Source organism: Podarcis erhardii, assembly GCF_964252035.2.
Source record: "Podarcis erhardii genome assembly, chromosome: 9".
Taxonomy (NCBI): Eukaryota; Metazoa; Chordata; class Lepidosauria; order Squamata; family Lacertidae; genus Podarcis; species Podarcis erhardii.
Genome location: NC_138512.1, coordinates 47,788,793 through 47,801,861, shown reverse-complemented (window position 1 = coordinate 47,801,861; position 13,069 = coordinate 47,788,793). Strand labels below are relative to the sequence as shown.

The 13,069-nt window shown below is 41.7% G+C and overlaps 1 long non-coding RNA gene across 1 annotated transcript in view; it reads left to right on the top strand.

Moving 5' to 3' along the window:
• LOC309349841 overlaps positions 1 to 13,069 on the top strand; it is a 153,839-nt gene that overhangs the window by 129,740 nt on the left and 11,030 nt on the right. The gene's annotated exons all lie outside the window — the stretch shown is intronic.

Here is a 13,069-nt window from a genome sequence, read left to right as displayed (position 1 = left end):
CCAGTACGTTTCCGAGCACAATTCAAAGTGTTGGTGCTGACCTTTAAAGCCCTAAACGGCCTCGGTCCAGTATACCTGAAGGAGCGTCTCCACCCCCATCATTCTGCCCGGACACTGAGGTCCAGCGCCGAGGGCCTTCTGGCGGTTCCCTCATTGCGAGAAGCAAAGCTACAGGGTACCAGGCAGAGGGCCTTCTCGGTAGTGGCGCCCACCCTGTGGAATGCCCTTCCAGCAGATGTCAAAGCGATAAACAACTACCTGACATTCAGAAGACATCTTAAAGTAGCCCTGTTCAGGGAAGTTTTTAACGTGTGATATTTTACTGTATTTTTGGTTGCTGTGGAAGCCGCCCAGAGTGGCTGGGGAGGCCCAACCAGATGGGTGGGGTATAAATAATAAATAATTATTATTATTATTATTATTATTATTATTATTATTATTATTATTATTTCCTCATAGACACAACTTATCTGACTTAGAACTATTTCCTACAGAACAGAGATGGGGAATCTGCAGCCTTCCAGATATTTTCAGACTACAACTTCCATCAGCTCTAGTTAGCATGGTCAATGATCAGGGATGGTAGAAGTTGTAATCCATCACCTTCTGGAGGGCCACAGATTTCCCATCCTTACTTCAGAGCAACTATCAAATCGAGGGATATTAGAAGGAAAATAGAAGTTTTAGATGTATAGAGTAAAGGGTCCTATCAGACCAGGAACTTAAGATTAAAGACAACACATTTTGTCTAATTTTCTTGCACATGCCACACTTCTTAGAGTTATTCCATCCCAAATATTAATCCCCAATGTTTTGCTGTGGAAGGTGGAAGCCAAAACATGTAACTACACTGTGTTTGATCTATCTCAGTTTTGACATTCACTTGCCTTTCATACAGTATTATTTAGTGATTGACAATTTCCTTCTAGGATAGATAGATCCAAACTTACCTTATGCTATACACCCCCATTTTGAACAGTTTCATCTATCAAGGTGTGTCCAAAATGAAAGAGTTTCATGCATATTTTTGTACGAAGGAAGTAGTAAAATAGTAATTATCTTATTTTAGAGTCAGCATATTGACTACACACACTTAAAATGAATATGGGGTGTTCTTCCTATCCAGTAGGACAGAGGAGGACAAGATGGTTGGACAGTGTTCTCGAAGCTACCAGCATGAGTTTGACCAAACTGCGGGAGGCAGTGGAAGACAGGAGTGCCTGGAGTGCTCTGGTCCATGGGGTCATGAAGAGTCGAACATGACTGAACGACTAAACAACAACAACAACAACAACAACAACAACAAAGGACAAGACTGGCTGCTACTTCTCTCCACTTTTCTTAACCTTTCTTAATACTTATAAAAACCTTGGAGAGCATAACATGACATCTTCTCACCCCTGGTTCAGAAAGGATTTCTACCATGGACACATTTATATGTGGAAGGTCCCAGGTTCAGTCTTCAGCATCTCCCTTCACCAAGGTCTTCCATCTGAGATCTTGGAGTAGACAGTGCTAGATTAGATGGATCTCACTAGGGCTAGCCCAAGATATTTTGCTGCTTGGGGCTAAGGATAATGTAGAACATATCCTGTTCTGTGTTCAAAAGCTGACCAGACTGGTAGTTGAAACATGCTTCACCTCTGGAAATGGGACCACACCCAATGACAGCAGACTAGCTTGGGTGGCTCAGAACAAGTTGTACACACAGCTCTGTCTTCTAACAATTCACAACCGCTCTGCATTTGCCACATGAGTTGTGCTCCTCACTCTGCCTAATGTAGGGTTGGCTCAGGATCTGACTATGTTTGAGAGAGTTTCACATGAGAAGGAAAACTATTTCTTTAAAGAATCATTATTTCCAATATTTGCCAAAGAGAAGAGACTGTAATTGAAGCACATCACCAGTTCATAAGCATAATGCTTCTTCCTGGATCAAAACGCTGCAGACAATAGGAAAATACAATATAGCTAAAAGAATGCAACTGTTTCTGAGCTCTAGTTAATTTCTGCTCAGTCTCCCTCAGTAGTGGAAAATCCACCTGTTCGGAAGAAAACCAGAAAGGTTTTTAAACTCCATAAACATGAATTGCTGCAATTAGGATTCGGCTGCTGGCTGTGCTCTGGTTTTTTAATAAAAACTTGAACACACATCTTAGCAGCTGGCTGACTCCATTCCAGTTGCAGAGACTGCTTTGCTGCTTATTCATGATCACATAACTGCAGTGGAGAATATAGAAAAGTGTGTATGTGCTAATAGATGCATACATGATGTGAAAAACAATGAAATAGTGCTGCATCCACCTAGATTTTAAATCCTTATGGGATTTAACACCTACACTGAAATGTATATGTAAATAAGTGGCTGATAAAACAAAGCTTGTGGCACTGGGAGCAGAACCAGCACCACAACCTACCTTCTCATTAGCATCAGAGATGGAGAACCTTTTTCTGGAGGCTACATATCAGTGGTGGCCAAGGTTGGGTGCAGGTGGGAGGACCAATAAATGTGACTCTCTTAGCTTTGTACAGTAGGTTGGAGGCTTCTGCACACATGCTCCCCATCTCTCCATCGCCCTTTCAGGCAAGCAAGAGTTCAAGGACATACTCCAGCTGGGAAAAGTACTCCAGGATGGCATGACCCATGGGGAGGGGCACTGCATGGTGTCAGGTCTGAGACAGCTCTAAGTGAAAGGTTGCAGCCTGCTGAAGAACAGAGAGAGTCAAATCACACACAGGCTGAGCAGAGTTCACATCAGACAGGGGTAACTCCACCGTCCCTTGGAATGCAGGTTGGCAAGGGAGCTATCTTGAGTGAGCAGGATCTCAGCCAGGTCTATCAGGGGGAGGGAAAAGGCACGGAAGAGAAGATTGACAGTCTGTCTTCTCAGGAAGAAGTTGGAGGGGATCCAATGAGCCCTGAGAGTTGTCGCTGGGGGAGGGTGTATGACAGGAAACAGAATCAGAAATGTAAGCATCATAGGTTCTGTTTATGTTGGTGTAAGAGGAAAGACTCCTTAGAAGGGTCATCATGATTGATGATGGCAGTGGCTGTGTTAGAGCTGTCTGGAGTTATCTGTTTGTTTTGACAATAAATCATCCTTTTAATGAATTATGTTCACTGTGTTATCAAGCCGGGGACTGGACTCCTGACATGTGGGCAGGGTCTCTAAGGCCAAATAAAAACGTCTTCCTGAAAAACTGCATTTGACCCCTGAGATAGGTGTCCCACCCCTACATGCATATAATATGTAAATAGGGTTAGAGTTGGATTTCAAACTGAGCACTGGTAACCAAGGCGATATTTCTAATAATCTTCCTGGAGGTAATACGCAGTATAGTGATATCTGCCATATGTGATGTAGTGGCTAGAGTGCCGGACCAGGGCCTGGGAGACCAGAGTTCAAATCCCCACTCAGACATAAAGCTCGCTGGGTGAACTTGGGCCAGTCACGACCTTTCCACCTAATCTACCCTAGAGGGTTGTTGTGAGGGTGAAAAGGAGAGGGAGTGATGTGTAAGCCACCTCGCGCAACTTGGATAAAAAAAAGTGTGTGCATGCATGCACAATACAGGTTTTTTAAAAAAAAAAATTTAAAAAAATGTGAAAGTTGAAGTATTACCCTCCAGCATAGGGCACTGGGTGTTTAAGAAATGTGCCCCCTGCCCCGCATTTGTCACTAGTCCAAGATTGGATGACTTTTCAATTAGGAATGCTTTTTTTATATCTGAAAGGATACAGTCACCTATATTAAAACGTCTTGCAACAGGCTGTTCAAGCATTTATGCTGTGATTGCTGACTTGTGATTTCCGGACGGGGCAAAGGTCCATAGATGTTTTCCTAGCATACTGCATGTGACACCCAGGGCATTTGCACTCTGTAACATATATTACAATGCTGGGCTTGCAGGTGATGTAATAGGTCTTGCCAGCCATTCTGCTTTTGAAGTTGACCGTTTTCCTAAGATAAGTTCCCCCTAAGATAAATTTGGCCATTGGATTTATAATGATGCCATTCAGAATTTATGATAGGCAGATTTGGTTCAGCTCTAACAAGTCATTTGCATAGATCTGGAGACAAGGAGAATGCAGTGAAAAGAAGCATACCTATAGCTTTTTTAAGATGTTGTGAATTGGCTGCCAAGGGGTAGTTTTCTGTAATTGCAAAAGTTTAGTTAGAAGATACTGGATGAAATTCTATCGCAAAAGGGACACAGTTGTTCCTTTTTTGTATTTTTTGTTTCCTTTGTGGAGGAAAGTTTTAACTATTTGTTTGTGCTTTTATATTTTATTTTTATCTTGTGAACCATCCTGAGATCCTTTTATGAAGGGTGGTGTAAAATTCTACTAATGATGATGATGATGATGATGATGATGATGATGATTCTCAGGATATGATCCCCAGCTGATACTACAGTCAATCAATTGCATCCAGACTTACACTGCTATCCCAAACATGTCTACTCAAGTGCACTGAATTGAGTAGGCCTTAATCTCACATCGGTGGGTTAAGGTTGGAGCCTGAGTCACTTTTGGAGTAGACCCACTCTAATTGTGACTAAGTCTGAATCCAGACTGGGGCCAGCAAGCAGATGTTATCTGTGCAGTGAATATATCTGGGATCGTTTGGAGTAAATTTCAAGGTTATTACATGAATTATTATGAGGAGTTTGTTATTATTGTTTGTTTGTTTTCTCCCTTCCTGAACACAGTGCCCAAGGCAGTAAGCAACAACAAACAAAGACAGTACCATAACAAAACAAACAAAAAGAAAAATCATAAAAACATATTTCTTGACGTTGTAGAAATGCAGGAAGTCTAGTTTAAGTAAATGTTTACTGAATAGATGCATTACTATGTTATTTTGTTCTGGGGTGGTGAGGACATTAAGAAAAAGAGTGAGATTAATTGTCAATGGTGCTTTTGTGTGTAAAGTTGATTTTGGGTGGGGAAAAATAGAAAGAGTTTGGAAATCTCAGCATTCTCTCTCCCCTTCCCATTACAAAGCTGTAAACTGTGTATCACATTGTGTATCACCACAATATTTAGTTTGTTGGTGGACGCTTTAAGGATGATGTGCTTATGTTTGCTCACTTAAACACTTGGTCCAATGTTAGTGAGGGGGTGGGTGATGAGTGTCTCTGTGCTTTATGGAACTGGAAAAATATTCACAGCAAAGTTAAATTTCACCTGATTTCATAAGTTTACAGGTGCAAATTAAACTTTTCCACACAATCACTAGTAATCTGCATTCCCAGCTGTTATGCTTTGAACCTGAAGGGCGTCCATTTCCATATTTCTATGCAAAACATTTTTGTTCCTCTTTAGCAAAGCAAACCTTGGTCCTTTGCAATGCATTAGTCCAATTCTTGTATCAATTACTAGGAGTTGCCTTAGCACTTCAGTTGACTTAGAATTCAAAGTGGCTTCCTCGCTAGTAGTACTGAATAGTCGGTGTCCTTCTGCATTCTGAGATTGATTGCTTTTTGAAAGGATTGCAAGCACTTCCTGGATACATTTTGTACCCCATTATACAGAACCACCACCACCCATCAAGCTGTAAATACTGTGCTTGTTTTCTGCCTGTTGCTGGTGACCCACTGAAGGAGTCTAATTATTGGTACTTTATTATTTATTGGGCTTGTTAGTCCTTTTTTCTGAAATGTCAACTGAAAGCCACTTACAACTCAACGTGACTGTGAAATCTGCATGACCTACTTCCTGCCATATCAAAGCAAAGAAGCTCCTGGGAAAAAGTCACTTTGTTTATGAGTGAAGTCTTCCTATCCATTCCACCAGCTTCCGGTTTGATGCCAAAACATCTAATCAATAGTGCATGTACCCTTAATTGCCAGCTTCAGACATTCTTGGATTATATGGATCCCAGGTTTGGTACTGATACTTAGTTATCCTGATAACCTAGGTTAGAAGAACCGAAACATGCAGCCCTGAAAATTCTCCTGGGCCTCTTGGCAGCTTTTGATACTATTGGCCATGCCCCCCATCCTTCTGAGCAAGTTGTAAAGGTAAAAGGTAAAGGTACCCCTGCCCGTACAGGCCAGTCTTGACAGACTCTAGGGTTGTGTGCTCATCTCACTCTATAGGCCAGGAGCCAGCGCTGTCCGAAGACACTTCCGGGTCACGTGGCCAGTGTGACAAGCTGCATCTGGCGAGCCAGCGCAGCACACGGAAACGCCGTTTACCTTCCCGCTGGTAAGCGGTCCCTATTTATCTACTTGCATCCGGGGGTGCTTTCAAACTGCTAGGCTGGCAGGCGCTGGGACCGAGCAGCGGGAGCGCACCCCGCTGCAGGGATTTGAACCGCCAACCATGCGATCGGCAAGTCCTAGGCGCTGAGGTTTTACCCACAGCGCCACCCACGTCCCTTTTAGGTAAAAGGTAAAGGTACCCCTGCCCGTACGAGCCAGTCTTGATGGCAATTGGATAGCAATATTGGATGGCAGTTGGTTGCACACTGACAGCCAGTTCCAGGAAGTGGTTCTGGAATTTCACTGATCTGCCCATGATACTTTTGCTGTTGTATTCCACTGGGTTCTACTTCATATCTCAATCTGTTTAGCATCTATATGAAACCAGTGAGTGAGAACATCCAGGAATCTGGAGTGAGGTGTCATCATGTGCTAATGACACCCAGCTCCGTTTCTTTTTATCTGATTCAGGTGATGCACTTGAAACATTACATCAGATCTGATATGCATAATGGCTTCAATAAAGGGCAATAAAATGAAGCTCATTTCAGGCAGGATGGAGGTAAGGTTGGTAGTGAACCAAGGAAGGGGTGTTCAACTAATTCTGGATTGAGTTGTACACTTCCCTAAATGATGAATTTTCAGGTTTGGGAGTCCCATTGTTAGATCCTGCTTTGTTTTTGGATGCCCAACTGGCATCTGTGGCACTGTGGGTGCTGTGCCAGTTGCTGCCTCCACCTTATTTGTGCTCTTGTATTATCCTGTTTAGACACTGAGATTCATTATAGGTGTGGTGCTGCATTTCGGAACTACTTGGATATTTCAATTGGTCCTGAATGCTGCTGATAGATCACTGATAGTTAACAGTAAGACAGAACACACATGACTGCAGTATTTAAATAGTTTTACTGGCTATCAGTCCATTTCACAGAACAATTCAAAATACTGGTCTTAGCATTTGAAACTTGTGCATCTAGGAACTCCAACATCTAAAGGTCTGCCTAACCCCCTACAAACTGCCCATGTACTAATATCATGTGCAGATACCCTTTTCTGGGTATAGCGAGGAAAGTGGCAATCAGGGAAAGGGCCTTTTCAGTAGTGGCAGCTCATGTATGGAACTCTTTCCCACAAGATCAAGGCCTGGAGCCAAGTCTTTTGGATACCTGGCAAAGACCTTTCAATTTACCCAGCTTCACCTAGACCTTTCCTTACCCAGATTTTTAAATATCTCATCTGCTTTTACTGGAAATTGCAGTTGCCTTACCTTTTTACTTTGCTTCTGTTTTTATCCTTTAGTTTTTGCTGTAATTGATGTTTCAGTCTCTTTTATCTCTTTAATTGTAAGCTGAAGGGGGGTATGCTAAATTATGTGGGTAAATAACCAACCAAACAACTTTTTAATATATGGAAGATTAACACAGGAGAGTGATTTGTCAATTTAAGGAAAGATGGTAATATTCCAATTCCATTTTAAACATATGACCTGTATGTTAAAGAGAAGATAAGCCCTGGTTTATTGCCAGCTTGTGATCACTTTATGCTAACTCCCTATTCACAGGAGATAAATGGATGTTTACTGCAGAATAAGCCCTAGCTGATCGTCTTTCATCAAGAATTGCACTAGCCTCAGCTTTGAGATGCCTTAATGCAAAAGCACCATTTTATTTTTTAAGGAATATATGTGTGATTATTTTTATATCCTCTTTATACAAACAGCTGCAAGGAGACTAAAACAAAATTTCCAAAGAAACAATCTGTTGGTAAATCTCCACCATCTCCCCATTTAAGCAGAAGAACAAACACCTTGCATAGTCAGCACCAGGCATACCATGGTACAGTTGCAGTCAGCAGTTTGGAGAAGAATGAGAGGCTGATCAAAAGCCCATTGGCATGAATGGGAGTTTTCTATTGATTTGAGTCCACTCCTCAGCAGTTCCATTAACTCAGCCACCAATGACAGTGAATGGAGAGAAGCAATTCTGTTAGAACTATTTGAAAACAATTCTGGGTGCGTACCAGAGGGGAAAGAGTAGAACTAGCATATTATATATTTCTTATTCTTTAGTTAACTGTTCAAGTGTGTTTGTGTGTGTGTGTGTGTGTTTAGGAAATACAGTCTTTAAGCACATTTGTGTACCAGGAACTGGGAAGAAAAACAAAATAGGAATTGATGAGCCTTCTCCGCCACTTTCAGAAAGGCAAAGCTGTACAACTGCTGTTGCATTGGAGCACCTGGTCAGGAGGCTCAGTGCAAAAACAGCTGGATGAAATAATAACAAAAAAGCATCAAAGTGTCACTGCAGCATTGGTACTGCCATGCAACACTCTCTGGAAAGAGTCCCTGCTTTCTTTTCTCCCAGACAACACACCACAGCAATGTCTAGGCACTCTATTGAGCTGCCCACCTCTAACTGGTCCTTGCTTCTCTCATGCTTATTCTGTGGCTTCTTAGCCACGATTGCACTCCTGCAGGGAATGCCAAACAATTAAGGGGAGCTGGAACTGCGTATGCCATCTCCAACCCAGAATGTGCCTCCTTGCCCCCTACCCTCCAACATCTGCACAGATTACCTATAGGTAAATAGGAGAAGAGATCACACAGATGCTTTTGCACCTAGAGTTCTTCTTTTTAGGCATCTGTGCTCAACTTACAGAAGTCTGGGGGCAAGGAAGCTCATGAGCTCAGGGCAAGGGGAGCAATGTCGCCCCACTTCCTTTTAATCACATGGAGCCCCCTTGACATTTATAGCACATGAAAGACACTTCTGTGTTAGCAGAAATACAAGCCATAGAACAGGCTTCCTCAACCTCGGCCCTCCAGATGTTTTGAGACTACAGTTCCCATCATCCCTGACCACTGGTCGTGCTAGCTAGGGATCATGGGAGTTGTAGGCCAAAAACATCTGGAGGCTGAGGCTGAGGAAGCCTGCCATATAATATACAGAACAAGAAAACAGGGAAAGGGCCTATTACCAAAATTAACTTCAAATTTTGAAGTATTTTTCTAGTGGTTAAAACATTTTTAACGTATTTTTTATTAAAGATTTATTGGTTTCCAAAAGTATGTGCAATGTCTTTTTTTCAAGTTACATTTTCTACAGATCAGTTTCTACATTGTGAAGGATGCTGTCAGGCATATTTCCCCTGTTTTACACCTTTACCATATTGATTTCCATTTCACTGCTGCTGGTAACTTGGCTTTCAGGCAATACTCTTAGAAACATACAAGGCCTTGTGTGGTAATATGTGAAGAGGTAAAAAATATGACATGGCAAAAAGGTGGCATGGAAGTGGGGAGCTTCTTCTCAGTAGGAATTAAGAAACTAACACATCAACATCCTTTCCCATCACCACCACCATTTCCAACATTTTTTTAATTTGTTGCAACTATCAGCCTTCATTTAAGCCCCACTCAATGCAAACCGTTCTCAGGAATTTTCTCAGGAAATTCAATCCAAACAACTTCATAGACAGCAACAAGCGCCCACTGAATATATCCCCTTTTGCAGCCAGAGGGCCACATTCTCTTCCAGAGGCCACATGGTGGTGGGGCCAGAGGGCAAAGGTGGCAAAGTAATGAATGTGTCTCCAGCTTTTTTAGCGTGGGCTACCTTCCAGTCAGTCAGAAGTCAGAGGTTTTTACACCCACATGCAACACATGCCTCTCTTCATCCAACCAAGCCAGAGGCATTAATCCAGTTGATGGACACATTTTGACCAAGAAAGAACCCTTGAAGAGAGTGTCAATCAGGACCAAAGGGGGTATGGTATGGTGAAAGGGGGGGTGTCCTAGTATGGGAGTGGGGTAGGAAGAGTTCAGAGGGAGATGGAGATGATGATAGACAGATGATAGATAGATAGATAGATATAGATATAGATAGATAGATAGATAGATAGATGATAGATAGATAGATAGATAGATAGATAGATAGATAGATAGATAGATGATAGATGATAGATAGATAGATAGATATAGATAGATAGATAGATAGATAGATGATAGATGATATATAGATGATAGATAGATAGATGATAGATAGATAGATAGATAGATAGATGATAGATAGATAATAGATAGATAGATAATAGATAGATAGATGATAGATAGATGATAGAGATAGATAGATGATAGATAGATAGATAGATAGATAGATAGATAGATAGATATAGATATAGATAGATAGACAGATGGATGATAGATGGATGATAGATAGATATATGATAAATAGATAGAAGATAGATAGATAGATAGATAGATAGATAGATAGATAGATAGATGATAGATAGATAGATAGATAGATGATAGATAGATAGATGATAGATAGATAGATAGATAGATAGATAGATAGATAGATAGATAATAGATAGATTGATCAATGATAGATAGATGATAGATAGATATAGATAGATAGATAGATTGATAGATGATAGATAGATTGATAGATTGATAGATTGATAGATGATAGATGATAGATGATAGATGATAGATATGGAAGGCTACATTTAGTCCTCAGGCATGAGTTTCCCAGTTCCCAACTCCTGGAATCCAGGTCACTCCTGGAGAAGATGGATATCTGGGAAGCAGCAGATATAGGAAGATGTGGATTTGGGACTTGTGGCCACAATATACCATAATCCACCCCCTCCTTAAACAAGCACTATACTTCTTTCTGACATAAGGGATCTGCATCAGCACCTGATGTTACACTGTTGCAGCCACGAGTACAATTTTCATAATGATAAATAATGAGAGTTCATTTGTGCTATCTTTGACAGAGTAATGTGAACCCTGAAAGAAAAGCAAGCAATTGAAATGTTCTATGAGCCTTTGAGCCTCATTTGCACTCTCCGCATTCAGTGAAGTAACCTGAATGTTGTTCAGATTTCAACCATGATTGGGTGGTGGGTGGGAAAGAAAAAGAAAAGAAATGTGTATTAGGCTGTACAGACGCTAAAGTGGTTGCCTGAGGTATAAACAGGAGAAACTTACCCTGCATACCCTACCTGGAGTGAACCACTATAGCAATGCATATATCACTCTATGCCACATTCAAATATCACTCCATATCTGGCCTATATCCTACTTGCTGATGCACCTTTGGGTGGAGCCATGGCCAGTTCCAAGACATTTTGCCACTTGAGGTGACTCAGCAGCAGGAAAGCCCCTCGCTCATTGGCTGGGGCCAGTGCTGAGGGCTGGCACAGATGACAGTGACAGGAATGGTGGCAGCTGGAGCCCTCATGTGTCTCCTCCTCCTCTGACCTGTGGTGGCCCCTGTAGGAAGCCACAGCCTGAGATAACTGGAGAAAGCCTGTGGAGCCACCAGGCCCAGATCCCTCCCCAGGCGGGCAGTGGCAAGATCCTTGCAGCACTGCATCTGCAACTGAAGGAGTGGAAAAGGTAAAGGAGAATGCCTATCTCTTTTCTTTTCAGGTCTGTCACGGCTGCCAGCTCTCCTGAGCCTGCCACTTAGGTGACTGCCTCAGGAAGGCTTATGGTCAGGCTGGCCCTGAGTGAAGCATATTGTGATACAGTACAGTGCTGGCACCTCTATGGTGGTACTGTGATTGTGGAATGCTCTCCCTTCTGAAATGCATTTGGCACTGATGCCATTTGCTTCTCTGTACTGACTAAAGCAATACCATTCACCCATGCATTCTTGCAAGACTGGTTGTTAAATAACTGGCTTTCCAGCTTCTTCCATTTCTGACTGTTTCACATCTTTGTCCAGTGCTTTATATTTTTATACTTGTCTTTGATTCTTTGTGCAATTGTTGCATATGTTTTATACTGTAGCCCACCCTATGAACCAATGAAGCACAGGCTAGAAGAGCTTTTCTCAACCTTGTGTCTCCAAATATTGTTGGACCACAACGCCCATCATTCCTAGCTAGCAGGGCCAGCAGTCAGGGATGATGGGAGTTGTAGTCCAACAACATCTGGGGAAGTAAGGTTGAAAAAGGCTGCTTTATAATAAAAAGAATGTTTACCCGTGCATGCACCCCATCTTGTTTCTTCATTAAACACACAACAATTCACAGTTGCATAGGTATTTTAAAATGTATGCTATCTCAAAATACACATATTAACTGCATATCTGGTGTGTTTTTGAGCCAAAATGTGTGTGGCAACCTTCAGAAAAATGAGAAATCCAATGGATAACTTTGTTGCTATCTGCACATTAGTCTGGGAGGTGCACATTAGATCTGTTCGTCCTGTAATTTGCAAAGATCAAAAGTTCCTCAAGCATCCCTAATTGCAGGCAACAAAGATCACCAGCCAAGGAAATCCACAGGACAAATGCTTCATCCTGACCTTTGTAAGATCTTCTGGGTCAGGTTAGTTCACCAATCTGAGCAACAAAGATATCAGTTCTTGCTGTCTACTGACTCCTTGACCTCGACACACCCTTTGCTGCCAGGATACTGCCTCGGATCTACAAAACTAAATTAGGTTATAAAGCCATGCTGTGACATGTACTGAGCTTGAGCAGGTCCATGCACAATACGCTTTTGTGTTTTAGTTAAGTATTTCCTGATTAAAAATGAATTAACCCTAAAGATAAAAATGAAAATAAAAGAATGGACTCTAATTGCCGAGGATAAAGTTATATTCACGACGTCAGGCCACTTAGCTGCAGGGCAGACAAGGTTCACAAGGGAAAACTCATTCATTAGGCAAACAGTGATACATGCTCAGTCAGGTTCCTTTATTTCTTATTTGCATTAATGAAACAGGCATGTAAGAAACATTTTGTTGTTAGAGAACACTTTCATACAAGAGAACAAAATTAATGCAATGACCCTATTCTTGTTTTCTATTGCTCTCATTTCTCCTCTCCTTATAAATTCACCA